Here is a 15,690-nt window from a genome sequence, read left to right as displayed (position 1 = left end):
ATATGGCTCAATGATGCTCTGACCTTGAGGAGAAGTATTCTCAGAGTCAGACCGACTTAGCTCAGACTTGTGCCTTTCTGGATAGTGCATGCTCTCTGAACTCTTCTCTGAATGCCCAGCTTGATTCTAAAAAGGTGGCACACGAGGTAAATTTCCCTGGCTGACCCTGCTCTGTTATTATTGCCTTGGTGTTGACTGTTGTTTTCTGTTTGTAGGAGGAGAAAAGAGCACTTGTTGCCTCTCGCGACAATCTAGGCAGGCTGTACAGTGACGTCAGTAACTCCTTGACCATCCTGGAGAGGAGCCACCGCTTCACCATGTCTGACCTAGACCATCATCACCATGAGCTGCAGGCATCTCAAGATGAAGTTCTGTGACTTGGGCGATTGCTGTCGACCAAAGACTCCACCATCAAGGATTTGTGTGCTTCCAAGAAGCTTGTCGTGCAGGAGCTAGAGGCCGCTCAACTGGCTGTTAAAACTCTAGAGGACAACTGCGTCGTATTGAAGGCCCAACGCGATAGGGCTATGGATAAAGCCGTTCGTGCTGGATGGATCTTGATGAGGAGACCTGGCGTTGTGGTGTCTGACGATATTGTTGCCAATGTCAAGGCCGTGCATGATGCTAAAAGTCGTCCCTCTTCTTCTGTTGCTCCTACGAAGGATACCTTCTGCAAGGATGTTTCTACACAGTAATGTCCTGTAAAACACTTTATTTATTGAGTTAGTATCTCCTTGGAGGGTGGATGTAATATGAATTCTATGTGCACGCGATAGTTGTGTTAGAACTCGGATACTCTGTGAACAGGGTGCCGAAAAACGCCCCTAGCACTAGCAAGTAAGATGTTCTCTTTTTCTGAAGTGTTTTCAATTTTAGCTGATCGTTCTGCTGTTGAGGTATACTGGTCACTCTAAACAGCGCGAATGCAAGTATACCGCGTTGGCTTAAGGTGTGTTCTGACCTAAGCCAGTCGCCTCGCTGATAGGGCATAGTGGTCACCCTAAGTGAAGTGAGTCGGAGTATATTGCACCGACCTAAGTCGTCGCCGACTTAAGACGATTGCACTACTAGCAGGGTATAGTGGTCACCCTAAGTCAAGTAAGCATGAGCATGTCGCACCGACTTAGGTCGTCGCCGACTTAAGCCGATTGTTCCATCAGCAGGGTATAGTGGTCACCCTAAGTCAAGTAAGCGTGAGCATGTCGCACTGACTTAAGTCGTCGCCGACTTAAGCCGATTGCTCCGTCAGCAGGGTATAGTGGTCACCCTAAGTCAAGTAAGCGTGAGCATGTCGCACTGACTTAAGTCGTCGCTGACTTAATCCGATTGCTCTGTCAGCAGGGTATAGTGATCACCCTAAGTCAAGTAAGCGTGAGCATATCGCACCGACTTAAGTCATTGCCGACTTAAGCCGATTGCTCCGTCAGCAGGGTATAGTGGTCACCCTAAGTCAAGTAAGCGTGAGCATGTTGCACCGACTTAAGTCATCGCCGACTTAAGCCGATTGCTCCATCAGCAGGGTATAGTGGTCACCCTAAGTCAAGTAAGCGTGAGCATGTCACACCGACTTAAGTCGTCGCCGACTTAAGCCGATTGCTCCACCAGCAGGGTATAGTGGTCACCCTAAGTCAAGTAAGTGTGAGCATGTCGCACTGACTTAAGTCGTCGCCGACTTAAGTCGATTGCTCCATCAGTAGGGTATAGTGGTCACCCTAAGTAAAGTAAGCAGGAGCATGTCGCACCGACTTAAGTCATTGCCGACTTAAGCCGATTGCTCCGTTAGTAGGGTATAATGGTCACCCTTAGTCAAGTAAACATGTTGGTTTCAAGCCCGGCCCAATCGAAGTCAGCTATAAGTCAAGAGTCTGAATGCCTTTGGAAAACGAAAACTTTATTGATGATGAAGTCCTCAGATTATAGAGTATAATGTTCCTTCAAGAATTTTGAGGCCTCGCTAAGGATAGAATTTTCTGAGGTGTTCTATGTTCCATGAGTTCCCCACTTTTGTGTCGTCCATCTGAGTAAGCCGGTATGATCCAGGCCGAGTGACCTCTGATATGATGAACGGTCCTTCCCATAGTGGTGATAGCTTGTGCCGCCCTTCCCCTGTTAGAATTCGGCGAACGACCAAGTCTCCCACTGCAAAGGATCGGTGCCGCATAGCTTTATCATCATACCGCCTCAAGGTCTGCTGGTACCTAGCTGACTAAATTACTGTGTTCAATCGTTCTTCCTCCAGTACATCAATATCTTCCAGCCTGGTTGCTTCTGCTTCAGCTATGCTTTCGAAATTTAATCTTGGTGCCCCAAAGATTAGGTCAGCGAGCAGTACTGCCTCCGACCCATAAACCATGAAAAATAGGGTATTTCCATGCAGAGCTTGACTGGGTTGAGTTCTTAGGCCCCAGACCACGTATGGCAGCTCTCTGATCCATATTCCTGCAAGCTTGTCACTCTTGTCAAATACTTTCTTCATGAGTGCTTCTAGTATCATTCTGTTGGCTCTTTCTACCTGGCCATTGGCTCTTGGGTGTGCTACTAATGCATACTTAATCTGGATGCTCCGCTGCTCGTAGAAATCGAAGAATTCAGAGCTGGTGAAGTTGGATCCTAGGTCGGTGATGATGTTGTTTGGTATCCCAAACCTGAATATTATGTCTTGTATGAATTCCACTGCTTTGGCTGAGGTCAAAGAAGCGATTGGCTTGTACTCTATCCATTTTGTGAATTTGTCAATGACAACTAGTACATGAGTATAGCCTCCCTGAGCTTTCTTGAAAGGTCCGATCATGTCCAGCCCCCAGCATGCGAACGACCATGTTACAAGAATGGTCTGCAGCTATTGTGCGGGTAGATGTTGTTGCTTTGATAAGAATTGGCAAGCCTCGCACTTTTGGACTAACTCAGTAGCATCGCTCTTCACTGTTGACCAATAGAAACCAGATCTGAAAGCCTTCCCGACCAGAGTCCTGGAGGCTGCATGTACTCCGCATTGCCCGTCATGGATTTCATCTAACAGTTGTTTCCCGATGGCCGAGTGAATGCATTTCATGAGGACTCCTACCGCACCTCTTCTATACAGTAAATCCCCTATGATGGTGTAGTGAGCCGACTGCCTTGCGATGCGTTCTGCTACAGCCTTGTCATCCAGTTCTTCTTCATTTTTTATATACCTGATGATAGGCTCTCTCCAGTCATTGGGGTCCGACTCTGGTTGGCTCAAGGCCTTGCACTCTTCCACCTGATCTGAGAGGATGCTTGGTTGTGATATTTCTTGGACGAAGTTCCTGAGTGGAACCTGGGCCCGACTAGATCCCAGCTTTGACAACGTGTCTGCTGCTGTGTTGGGATCTCTTTCCACGTGATGGAACTCCAATCCTTCGAATTTGTCCTCTAGTTTTCGTACGGCTGCACAGTACTTGCCCATGGAATCAGTCGAGCAATCCCAGTCTTTGTTTATCTGGCTTATGACCACTAGCGAATCTCCATATACCATTAGTTTCTTGATGCTGAGCGATACGGCGATACTTAGTCTGTGGATCAGTGCTTCATACTCTGCTGCATTATTCGATGCTGGAAAAAGTAGCTGGAGTGCATACTTGAGTTGTTCACCTCCAGGAGCAATAAAGAGAACCTCTGCACCCGCTCCTTGCAGCTTCAACGAGCCATCAAAGTACATTCTCCATACTTCGGTAATCTCTGGGTTGTCTGGGACTTGGTGCTCGGTCCACTCTGATACAAAGTCAACCAGTGCTTGGGTCTTTATTGCCGTGCGAGGTTGGAACTCTATGTCGTGAGCTCCTAGCTCGGCCACCCACTTGGCTATCTTTCCAATAGCTTCTTTGTTGTGGAGAATGTCCCCTATTGGAAATCCTGTGACTACTATGACTTTGTGATCGTCAAAGTAGTGACGAAGCTTGCGAGCGGTTAGAAGTACCGCGTATAGCAGCTTCTGGACTTGAGGATACCTCATCTTTGAGGGCCCAAGGACTTCACTGATGAAGTAGACCGGATTGAAAGTCGCCTAGAGGGGGGTGAATAGGCGGAATCTAAAAATTACAAACTTAAGCACAATCTACAAGCCGGGGTTAGCGTTAGAAATATAAGCGAGTCCAAAAGAGAGGGCGCAAAACAATTCAACCAAGGAAATAGAGCGGATGACACGGTGATTTGTTTTACCGAGGTTCGGTTCTTGCAAACCTACTCCCCGTTGAGGTGGTCACAAAGACCGGGTCTGTTTCAACCCTTTCCCTCTCTCAAATGGTCACCTAGACCGAGTGTGCTTCTCTTCTCAATCAAATGGGACACTAAGTCCACTACAAGGACCACCACACAATTGGTGTCTCTTGTTTTGATTACAAGTGTTGTGGAAGCAAGAATGAGGAAGAAGAAAAGCAATCCAAGCGCAAGAGCTCAAAAGAACACAAATATCTCTCTCTCTCTAGTCACTAATTTGTTCCGGACTTGGGAGAGGATTTGATCTCTTTGATTGTGTCTTGTATTGAATGTTATAGCTCTTGTATGAGGTGTGAAGGCTGAAAACTTGGATGCCATGAATGTGGGGTGGTTGGGGTTATTTATAGCCCCAACCACCACAATGGCCGTTGGGGATGGCTTCTATCGACGGGCGCACCAGACAGTCCGGTGCGCCACCGGACACTGTCTGGTGCGCCAGCCACGACACCCAACCGTTAGGGTTCGACCATTGGAGCTCTGACTTGTGGGGCCACCGGACAGTCCGGTGGTGCACCGGACAGGTCCTGTAGACTGTCTGGTGCGCCTTCTGGCGCCTGCTCTGACTTCTGCATGCGCAGGCGCGCACTGTAGCGCATTTAATGCCTTCACAGACGACCATTGGCGCGAAGTAGTCGTTGCTTCGCTGGCACACCGGACAGTCCGGTGTTGCACCGGACAGTCTGGTGAATTATAGCGGAGCGGCTTCTAGAATTCCTGAGGCTGGCAAGTTTGATTTAATTCTCCCTGGTGCACCGGACACTGTCCGGTGGCACACCGGACAGCCCGGTGCGCCAGACCAGGGCTGCCTTCGGTATACTTTGCTCCTTTGTTTTGAACCCTTTCTTTTATCTTTGTATTGGTTTGTTGTGAACCTTTGGCACCTGTAGAACATATTTTCTAGAGCAAACTAGTTAGTCCAATAATTTGTGTTGGGCAATTCAACCACCAAAATTCTTATTGGAAAAGGTTTGACCCTATTTCCCTTTAAATCTCCTCCTTTTTGGTGATTGATGCCAACACAAACCAAAGCAAATATAAAGGTGCAGAATTGAACTAGTTTGCATAATGTAAGTGCAAAGGTTGCTTGAAATTGAAACCAATATACTTATTCAAATAGATGTGCATGGATGGTTTTTCTTCTTATTAAAATTTTGGACCACATTTGCACCACGAGTTTTGTTTTTGCAAATCCTTTGTAAAATTCTTTTCGAAATCATTTTGCAAATAGTCAAAGGTTCATGAGTAAGATTGAAGAAAGCATTTTCAAGATTTGAAATTTTCTCCCCTGTCTCAAATGCTTTTCCTTTGACTTAAACAAAACTCCCCCTAAATAAAAATTCTCCTCTTAGTGTTCAAGAGGGTTTTGCAAGTTCTGAAGATACTATTTTCTCCCCCTTTTGAACACAATAAGATATCAATTTGAAAAACTTCATTTTTAAATTTTAGTGGTGGTGCGGTCCTTTTGCTTTGGGCTCATACTTTCTCCCCCTTTGGCATGAATCGCCAAAAATGGATACTTGTGAGTGAGATATAAGCCCTTTTCATCAAATTTTCTCGCCCTTTGGCAAACAAAAATATGAGTGAAGATTATACCAAAGTGGAGAACGATGCGGAGTACCAGCAAATACAATTGGAGTTGAGTGGAAGCGCCTTCTTTGCCGAATACGCCATTTTCCTTTCAATATCTAAGACTAAGCATAAGATGATACTTGAAAACACATTAGTCATAGACATAAAAGAGATATGATCAAAGGTATATAAAAGTGCTACGTGTGCAAAGAATCAATCAAAATTCCTAGAATCAAGAATATTTAGCTCATTCCTAAGTTTGGTAAAGGATTGCTCATCTAAAGGCTTGGTAAAGATATCGGCCAATTGATCTTTGGTGTTTATATAGGCTATCTCGATATCCCCCTTTTGTTGGTGATCTCTCAGAAAATGATACCGAATGACTATGTGCTTAGTGCGGCTGTGTTCAACGGGATTATCCGCCATGCGGATTGCACTCTCATTGTCACATAGGAGAGGGACTTTGCTAAACTTGTAGCCATAGTCCCTAAGGGTTTGCCTCATCCAAAGCAATTGCGTGCAACAATGGCCTGCGGCAATGTACTCGGCTTCGGCTGTAGAAAGAGCTACTGAGTTTTGTTTCTTTGAAGCCCAAGACACCAAGGATCTTCCCAAAAACTGACAAGTCCCTGATGTGCTCTTCCTATTAATCTTACACCCTGCCCAATCAGCATCGGAATATCCTAATAAATCAAATGAGGATCCCTTGGGGTACCAAAGACCAAACTTAGGTGTTTGAACTAAATATCTAAAGATTCACTTCACGGCCCTAAGGTGAACTTCCTTAGGGTCGGCTTGGAACCTTGCACACATGCATACGGAAAGCATAATGTCCGGTCGAGATGCACATAAATAGAGTAAAGAACCTATCATCGACCGGTATACCTTTTGATTTACGGATTTACCTCCCGTGTCGAGGTCGAGATGCCCATTGGTTCCCATGGGTGTCTTGATGGGCTTGGCATCCTTCATTCCAAACTTGGTAAGAATATCTTGAATGTACTTCTTTTGACTGATGAAGGTGCCCTCTTGGAGTTGCTTCACTTGAAATCCTAGAAAATACTTCAACTCCCCATCATAGACATCTCGAATTTTTGAATCATGATCCTACTAAACTCCTCACAAATAGATTTGTTAGTAGACCCAAATATGATATCATCAACATAAATTTGGCATACAAACAAATCATTCTCAATGGTTTTAGTGAATAAGGTAGGATCGGCCTTTCCGACTTTGAAGCCATTAGTGATGAGAAAATCTCTTAGGCATTCATACCATGCTCTTGGGGCTTTCTTGAGCCCATAAAGCGCCTTAGAGAGTTTGTAAACATGGTTAGGATACTCACTATCTTCAAAGCCGGGAGTGAAAGGGAAATGTGCCCTTGGGCCATTTCTAAGTATTTTGGTGATTTAGTGACCAACACAAGTGCCTAAGTGTAAAAAGGTGGACAAAGTACAAATCAAGGATTAAGGTATGTTTCTCAGACTTAGTACATTGTTTTATGGACTAATGTATTGTGTCTAAGTGCTGGAAACAGGAAAAATCCAATTGGAAATGTCTTGGCTCGGGTAGCCAAGAATCTGCTCAGTCTGGGAGCACCGGACTGTCCGGTGGTGCACCGGACAGTGTCCGATGCGCCAGGCTGGCTCGAGCAAAGTGGCTGCTCTCGGGACTTCGACGGCGGTGTACGGCTATAATTCACCGGACTGTCCGGTGATGCACCGGACTGTCCGGTGGGCCGTTCACAGGCGAACTCGTCGCTCTCGGGAATTCATCGACGACGTACGACTATAATTCACCGGACTGTCCGGTGAGCCAACGGTCGGCAGGGCCAACGGTCGGCCGCGCGATCTGCGCGGGACACGTGGCCGAGCCAACGGCTAGAAGGGGGCACCGGTCTGTCCGGTGTGCACCGGACATGTCCGGTGCACCAACGGCTCTCAGGCTGCCAACGGTCGACTGCGCCATTTATGGAAGGAAATCGGGCACCAGACAGTGTCCGGTGTGCACCAGACTGTCCGGTGCGCCAGTCGACAGAAGGCAAGATCAGCCTTCCTAGATTGCTCTCAATGGCTCCTAGCTACCTTGGGGCTATAAAAGGGACCCCTAGGCGCATGGAGGAACACACCAAGCATTCCTACAACATTCCTAAGCACCAAGACATCGATTCCGCGCCTTTGATTCTTTGCGATAGCAATTAGAGTTCTAGTTGAGTGGTGAACTCATTGAGTTGTGTTGTGAGCTCTCGTTGCGACTTGTGTGTGTGGTGTCGCTGTGATTTCTTGTCTTGAGTGCGTTGCTAATCCCTCCCTTGCTCCGTGCTTCTTTGTGAATTTCAAAGTGTAAGGGCGAGAGGCTCCAAGTTGTGGAGATTCCTCGCAACCGGGATTGAGAAAAAGCAAGCAAAACACCGTGGTATTCAAGTGGGTCTTTGGACTGCTTGAGAGGGGTTGATTGCAACCCTCGTCCGTTGGGACGCCACAACGTGGAGTAGGCAAGCGTTGGTCTTGGCCGAACCACGGGATAACCACCATGCCATCTTTGTGATTGATCTTGTTGGTTATTGTGTTTTGTTGAAGATTCCTCTCTAGCCACTTGGCGGTTATTGTGCTAACACTTAACCAAGTTTTTGTGGCCTAAGTTTTAAGTGTTACAGGATCACCTATTCACCCCCCTCTAGGTGCTCTCAATTGGTATCAGAACCGTTCTCTTCACAAAGGGACTAACCGCCCGAAGAGATGGATCCTAAGGGGAAGGGTATCGTGATCAACGATAAAGAGAAGGAATCCTTCGTCAACGAGCCGAAGGACGACCAGCCTACCGACTCTGGCTCGGGCCATAGACGGAAAGAAGGGAAGAAGAAGAAGACTAGGCGCATCAAGGAGATCGTCTACTACGACGACAGCGATGAGTCTACTTCTTCCCAAAAGGACGACGACCACAACGACTACGAGAGAAGGAAACCGGTCAATTCGAACTTTTCTTTTGATTACTCTCGTATTCCTCAAAGTACAAATGCTCATTTATTATCTATTCCACTTGGTAAACCTCCTCATTTTGATGGAGAGGACTACGGATTTTGGAGCCACAAAATGCGTAGTCACCTATTCTCTCTCCATCCTAGTATATGGGAGATTGTAGAGAGTGGAATGCACTTTGATAGTTCGGATAGTCCCATGTTCATTAATGAGCAAATTCATAAGAATGCACAAGCTACTACTGTTCTTCTAGCTTCATTGTGCAGGGATGAATATCACAAAGTGAGCGGCTTGGATAACGCCAAGCAGATCTAGGACACCCTCAAGATTTCTCATGAGGGGAACGACGTCACCTTGCTCACCAAAATGGAGTTGGTGGAGGGCGAGCTTGGACGGTTCGCGATGATAAGGGGCGAGGAGCCAACTCAAACATACAACCGGCTCAAGACCCTTATCAACAAAATAAGGAGCTACGGAAGCACGCGATGGACGAACCACGACGTCGTTCGACTGATGCTAAGGTCCTTTACCGTTCTTGATCCTCATTTGGTGAATAATATTCGTGAGAATCCTAGGTACACCAAAATGTCGCCCGAAGAAGTCCTTGGAAAATTCGTTAGCGGGCGAATGATGATCAAGGAGGCGAGGTACGTGGACGACGCATTGAATGGTCCAATCAACGAGCCTCAACCCCTTGCTCTCAAGGCAACAAGAAGCAAGAAGGCGCTACCTAGCAAGGTGGCACAAATTGAGGCGGCCGGACTTAATGATGAAGAGATGGCCCTCATCATCAAGAGATTCAAGACGGCGCTAAAGGGTCGCAAGGGGCAGCCAAGCAAGACCAAGACAAAGGGGAAGCGCTCATGCTTCAAATGTGGTAAGCTTGGTCATTTTATTGCTAACTGTCCCGACAATGATAGTGATCAGGACCAAGGGAACAAGAGGGAGAAGAAGAAGAACTATAAGAAGGCAAAGGGCGAGGCACATCTAGGAAAGGAGTGGGATTCGGATTGCTCCTCCTCCGACTCCGACAATGAAGGACTCGCCGCCACCGCCTTCAACAAGTCATCCCTCTTCCCCAACGAGCGTCACAAATGCCTTATGGCTAGGGAGAAGAAGGTATGTCCTCGAGACTCTACTTATGCTTCTTCAAGTGAGGACGAATCTAGTGATGAGGATGAAATAGATTATTCATGTCTATTTAAAGGCCTAGATAGAACCAAGGTAGATAAAATTAATGAATTAATTGATGCCTTGAATGATAAGAATAGGCTTCTAGAAAAACAAGAAGATTTGTTGTATGAAGAACATGACAAATTTGTAGAAGCACAAAAATCTCATGCTTTAGAAGTTAAAAGAAATGAAATGCTTTCTTGTGAATTATCTTCTTGCCATGAGACAATTTCTAGCTTAAGGAGCATTAATGATGATTTGAATGCTAAGTTAGAAATAGCTAGGAAATCAACAACTTGTGTAGAAAATGTTGTTATTTGCAATAGATGTAAAGATTTTGATATTGATGCTTGTAGTGAACACATAGCTTCTATTGCAAAGTTAAATGATGAAATGGCTAGTCTTAATGACCAACTTAAGGCTAGCAAAAGCGATTTTGATAAACTAAAATTTGCTAGGGATGCCTACACGATTGGTAGACACCCCTCAATTAAGGATGGGCTTGGCTTCAAGAGGGAAGCCAAGAACTTAACAAGCCATAAGGCTCCCATCTCCACCAAGGAGAAAGGGAAGGCCCCTATGGCAAGTAGTACTAAAAAGAACCATGCTTTTATGTACTTTGATAGAAGACAGTCTCATAGGAGTTGTAATGCTTTTGATTCACATGCTTATGATTCTTACGCTATGTTTGCTCCCAGTTCTTCCTATATGCATGATAGAGATATGCCTAGGAAAAATATTCATCATGTGCCTAGGAAAAATATTCATCATGTTCCTAGGAAAGTTGTGAATGGTCCCTCTACAATTTATCATGCTTTAAATGCTTCCTTTGCTATTTGTAGAAAGGATAGGAAGATAGTTGCTAGGAAATTAGGGGCAAAATGCAAGGGTGATAAAACTTGCATTTGGGTCCCTAAGGAAATTGTGACTAACCTTGTAGGACCCAACAAGAGTTGGGTACCTAAGACCCAAGCCTAAATTTGCCTTGCAGGTTTATGCATCCGGGGGCTCTAGCTGGATTATCGACAGCGGATGCACAAACCATATGACGGGGGAGAAGAAGATGTTCACCTCCTACATCAAGAATAAGGATTCCCAATATTCAATCATATTCGGTGATGGGAACCAAGGCAAGGTGAAAGGTTTAGGCAAGATTGCAATATCTAATGAGCACTCTATCTCTAATGTGTTTTTAGTTGAGTCTCTTGGATATAATTTACTATCTGTCAGTCAATTATGTAATATGGGATATAATTGTTTATTTACAAATGTAGATGTGTCTGTCTTTAGAAGATGTGATGGTTCACTAGCTTTTAAGGGTGTACTAGACGGCAAACTTTACTTAGTTGATTTTGCAAAAGAAGAGGCCGGTCTAGATGCATGCTTAATGGCTAAGACTTGCATGGGCTGGTTGTGGCATCGCCGCTTAGCACATGTGGGGATGAAGAACCTTCACAAGCTTCTAAAGGGAGAACACGTGATAGGTCTAACCAATGTACATTTCGAAAAAGATAGACCTTGTGCAGCTTGTCAAGCAGATAAACAAGTGGGAGGAGCACATCACAGCAAGAATGTGATGACCACTTCAAGACCTCTGGAGCTGCTGCATATGGACCTCTTCGGACCCGTCGCCTATCTGAGCATAGGAGGAAGTAAGTATGGTCTAGTTATTGTTGATGACTTTTCCCGCTTCACTTGGGTGTTCTTTTTGCAGGATAAGTCTGAAACCCAAGGGACCCTCAAACGCTTCCTAAGAAGAGCTCAAAATGAGTTTGAGCTCAAGGTAAAGAAGATAAGAAGCGACAACGGGTCCAAATTCAAGAATCTTCAAGTGGAGGAGTTCCTTGAGGAGGAGGGGATCAAGCACGAGTTCTCCGCTCCCTACACACCTCAGCAAAATGGTGTGGTAGAGAGGAAGAACAGGACGCTCATAGATATGGCGAGGACTATGCTTGGAGAGTTCAAGACCCCCGAGTGCTTTTGGTCGGAAGCCGTGAACACGGCTTGCCACGCCATCAACAGGGTCTACCTTCACCGCCTCCTCAAGAAGACTTCATATGAGCTGCTAACTGGTAACAAACCCAATGTATCGTACTTTCGTGTATTTGGGAGTAAATGCTACATTCTAGTGAAGAAGGGTAGGAATTCCAAATTTGCTCCCAAAGCTGTAGAAGGGTTTTTATTAGGTTATGATTCAAATACAAAGGCGTATAGGGTCTTCAACAAATCATCGGGTTTGGTTGAAGTCTCTAGCGATGTTGTATTTGATGAGACTAATGGCTCTCCAAGAGAGCAAGTTGTTGATCTTGATGATGTAGATGAAGAAGACATTCCAACGGACGCGATATGCACCATGGCGATTGGAGATGTACGGCCTCAGGAACATTTGGAGCAAGATCAACCGTCTTCCTCAACTATGGTGCATCCCCCAACCCAAGATGACGAACAGGTACCTCAAGTGGAGACGCATGATCAAGGGGGAGCACAGGATGTTCAAGTTGAAGAGGAAGAAGCACCTCAGGCACCTCCAACCCAAGTTCGAGCGACGATCCAAAGGGATCATCCCGTCGATCAAATTTTGGGTGATATTAGCAAGGGAGTAACTACTCGTTCAAGATTAGTTAATTTTTGTGAGCATTACTCCTTTGTCTCTTCTGTTGAGCCTTTCAGGGTAGAAGAGGCCTTGCTAGATCCGGACTGGGTGTTGGCCATGCAGGAGGAACTCAACAACTTCAAGCGCAATGAAGTTTGGACGCTGGTTCCTCGTCCCAAGCAAAATGTTGTGGGAACCAAGTGGGTGTTCCGCAACAAACAGGACGAGCACGGGGTGGTGACGAGGAACAAGGCTCGACTTGTGGCAAAAGGTTATGCCCAAGTCGCAGGTTTGGACTTTGAGGAGACTTTTGCTCCTGTGGCTAGGCTAGAATCAATTCGTATCTTGCTAGCATATGCCGCTCACCATTCTTTCAGGTTGTACCAAATGGATGTGAAGAGCGCTTTCCTCAACGGGCCAATCAAGGAGGAGGTGTACGTGGAGCAACCCCCTGGCTTCGAGGATGAACGGTACCCCGACCACGTGTGTAAGCTCTCTAAGGCGCTCTATGGACTTAAGCAAGCCCCAAGAGCATGGTATGAATGCCTTAGAGACTTTTTAATTGCTAATGCTTTCAAGGTTGGGAAAGCCGATCCAACTCTTTTCACTAAGACTTGCGATGGTGATCTTTTTGTGTGCCAAATTTATGTCGATGACATAATATTTGGTTCTACTAATCAAAAGTCTTGTGAGGAGTTTAGCAAGGTGATGACGCAGAAATTCGAGATGTCGATGATGGGCGAGTTGAACTACTTCCTTGGGTTCCAAGTGAAGCAACTAAAGGACGGCACCTTTATCTCCCAAATGAAGTACACGCAAGATTTGCTAAAGAGGTTTGGGATGAAAGACGCCAAGCCCGCAAAGACACCGATGGGAACCGACGGACACACCGACCTCAACAAAGGTGGTAAGTCCGTTGATCAAAAAGCATACCGGTCCATGATAGGTTCTTTGCTTTATTTATGTGCTAGTAGACCGGATATTATGCTTAGCGTATGCATGTGTGCTAGATTTCAATCCTATCCTAAGGAGTGTCACTTAGTGGCTGTGAAGCGAATTCTTAGATATTTAGTCGCTACGCCTTGCTTCGGGATCTGGTATCCAAAGGGGTCTAACTTTGACTTAATTGGGTACTCAGATTCCGACTACGCTGGATGTAAGGTCGATAGGAAGAGTACATCGGGGACGTGCCAATTCTTAGGAAGGTCCCTGGTGTCGTGGAACTCTAAGAAACAAACATCCGTTGCCCTATCCACCGCTGAGGCCGAGTATGTTGCCGCAGGACAGTGTTGCGCGCAACTACTTTGGATGAGGCAAACCCTCAGGGACTTTGGCTACAATCTGAGCAAAGTCCCACTCCTATGTGACAATGAGAGTGCTATCCGAATAGCGGAAAATCCTGTTGAGCACAGCCGCACAAAGCACATTGACATCCGGCATCACTTTTTGAGAGACCATCAGCAAAAGGGGGATATCGAAGTGTTTCATGTTAGCACCAAGAACCAGCTAGCCGATATCTTTACCAAGCCTCTAGATGAGAAGACCTTTTGCAGGCTGCGTAGTGAGCCCAATATCTTAGATTCGCGGAACTTGGATTGAATTGTAGCATACATGTGTTTATGCCTTTGATCATGTTCATTCTGCATTTTGTTGCTTACTATGGTGCTCAAGTTGTACAATCATTCCCCGGACCTCACAAGTCCTTGTGTAAGTGATGCACATATTTAGGGGGAGTTGTGCTACAACTTGACCCTTTGAGACTAACCGTTTGCTTGAGTTTGCTTGATTTAGTCTCAAAGGAGTTTTGAAAGGGAAAAGGTGGACTTGGACCATGAAAGACTTCCACTGCACTCCGATGTGAGGGTAACTTATTCCAAGTTCATCTCATGTACTCTTATTGCCTTTGTGTTCTCATTTGAAGATTTTGGTGAGGCAATGGGGTTAAAGGGCCAAGATTGATCCCGTTTTGGTGCTTGATGCCAAAGGGGGAGAAAATAAAGGCCAAAGCGATAAATGGATCAGCTACCACTTGAGAGATTTTGAAAATAGTAGAATAGAGCTTTTGGTTTGACAAAACTCTTTTATTGTCTCTCTTGTCAAAAGATTGGCTTCTTGTGGGGAGAAGTGTTGATTATGGGAAAAAGGGGAGTTTTTGACTCTTTATGTCCTAACATGTGTGTTTGACATAGAGATAGATATTTGAGTTTGATTTGCAAAAACAAACCAAGTGGTGGCAAAGAGTGATCCATATATGTCAAATTTGAATCAAAACAATTTGAGTTCTTATTTGAATTGATTTTGTACTTGTTCTACTTGCTTTATGTTGTGTTGGCATAAATCACCAAAAAGGGGGAGATTGAAAGGGAAATGTGCCCTTGGGCCATTTCTAAGTATTTTGGTGATTTAGTGACCAACACAAGTGCCTAAGTGTAAAAAGGTGGACAAAGTACAAATCAAGGATTAAGGTATGTTTCTCAGACTTAGTACATTGTTTTATGGACTAATGTATTGTGTCTAAGTGCTGGAAACAGGAAAAATCCAATTGGAAATGTCTTGGCTCGGGCAGCCAAGAATCTGCTCAGTCTAGGAGCACTGGACTGTCCGGTGGTGCACCGGACAGTGTCCGGTGCGCCAGGCTGGCTCGAGCAAAGTGGCTGCTCTCGGGACTTCGACGGCGGTGTACGACTATAATTCACCGGACTGTCCGGTGATGCACCGGACTGTCCGGTGGGCCGTTCACAGGCGAACTCGTCGCTCTCGGGAATTCATCGACGACGTACGGCTATAATTCACCGGACTGTCCGGTGTGCACCGGACTGTCCGGTGAGCCAACGATCGGCCGTGCGATCTACGCGGGACACGTGGCCGAGCCAACGGCTAGAAGGGGGCACCGGTCTGTCCGGTGTGCACCGGACATGTCCGGTGCGCCAACGGCTCTCAGGCTGCCAACGGTCGACTGCGCCATTTATGGAAGGAAATCGGGCACCGGACAGTGTCCGGTGTGCACCGGACTGTCTGGTGCGCCAGTCGACAGAAGGCAAGATCAGCCTTCCTAGATTGCTCTCAATGGCTCCTAGCTGCCTTGGGGCTATAAAAGGGACCCCTAGGCGCATGGAGGAACACACCAAGCATTCCTACAAC

This window comes from Zea mays, chromosome 3, assembly GCF_902167145.1.
Source record: "Zea mays cultivar B73 chromosome 3, Zm-B73-REFERENCE-NAM-5.0, whole genome shotgun sequence".
In the NCBI taxonomy this organism is placed as follows: domain Eukaryota; kingdom Viridiplantae; phylum Streptophyta; class Magnoliopsida; order Poales; family Poaceae; genus Zea; species Zea mays.
Note: the sequence above shows the minus strand (reverse complement) of the source record.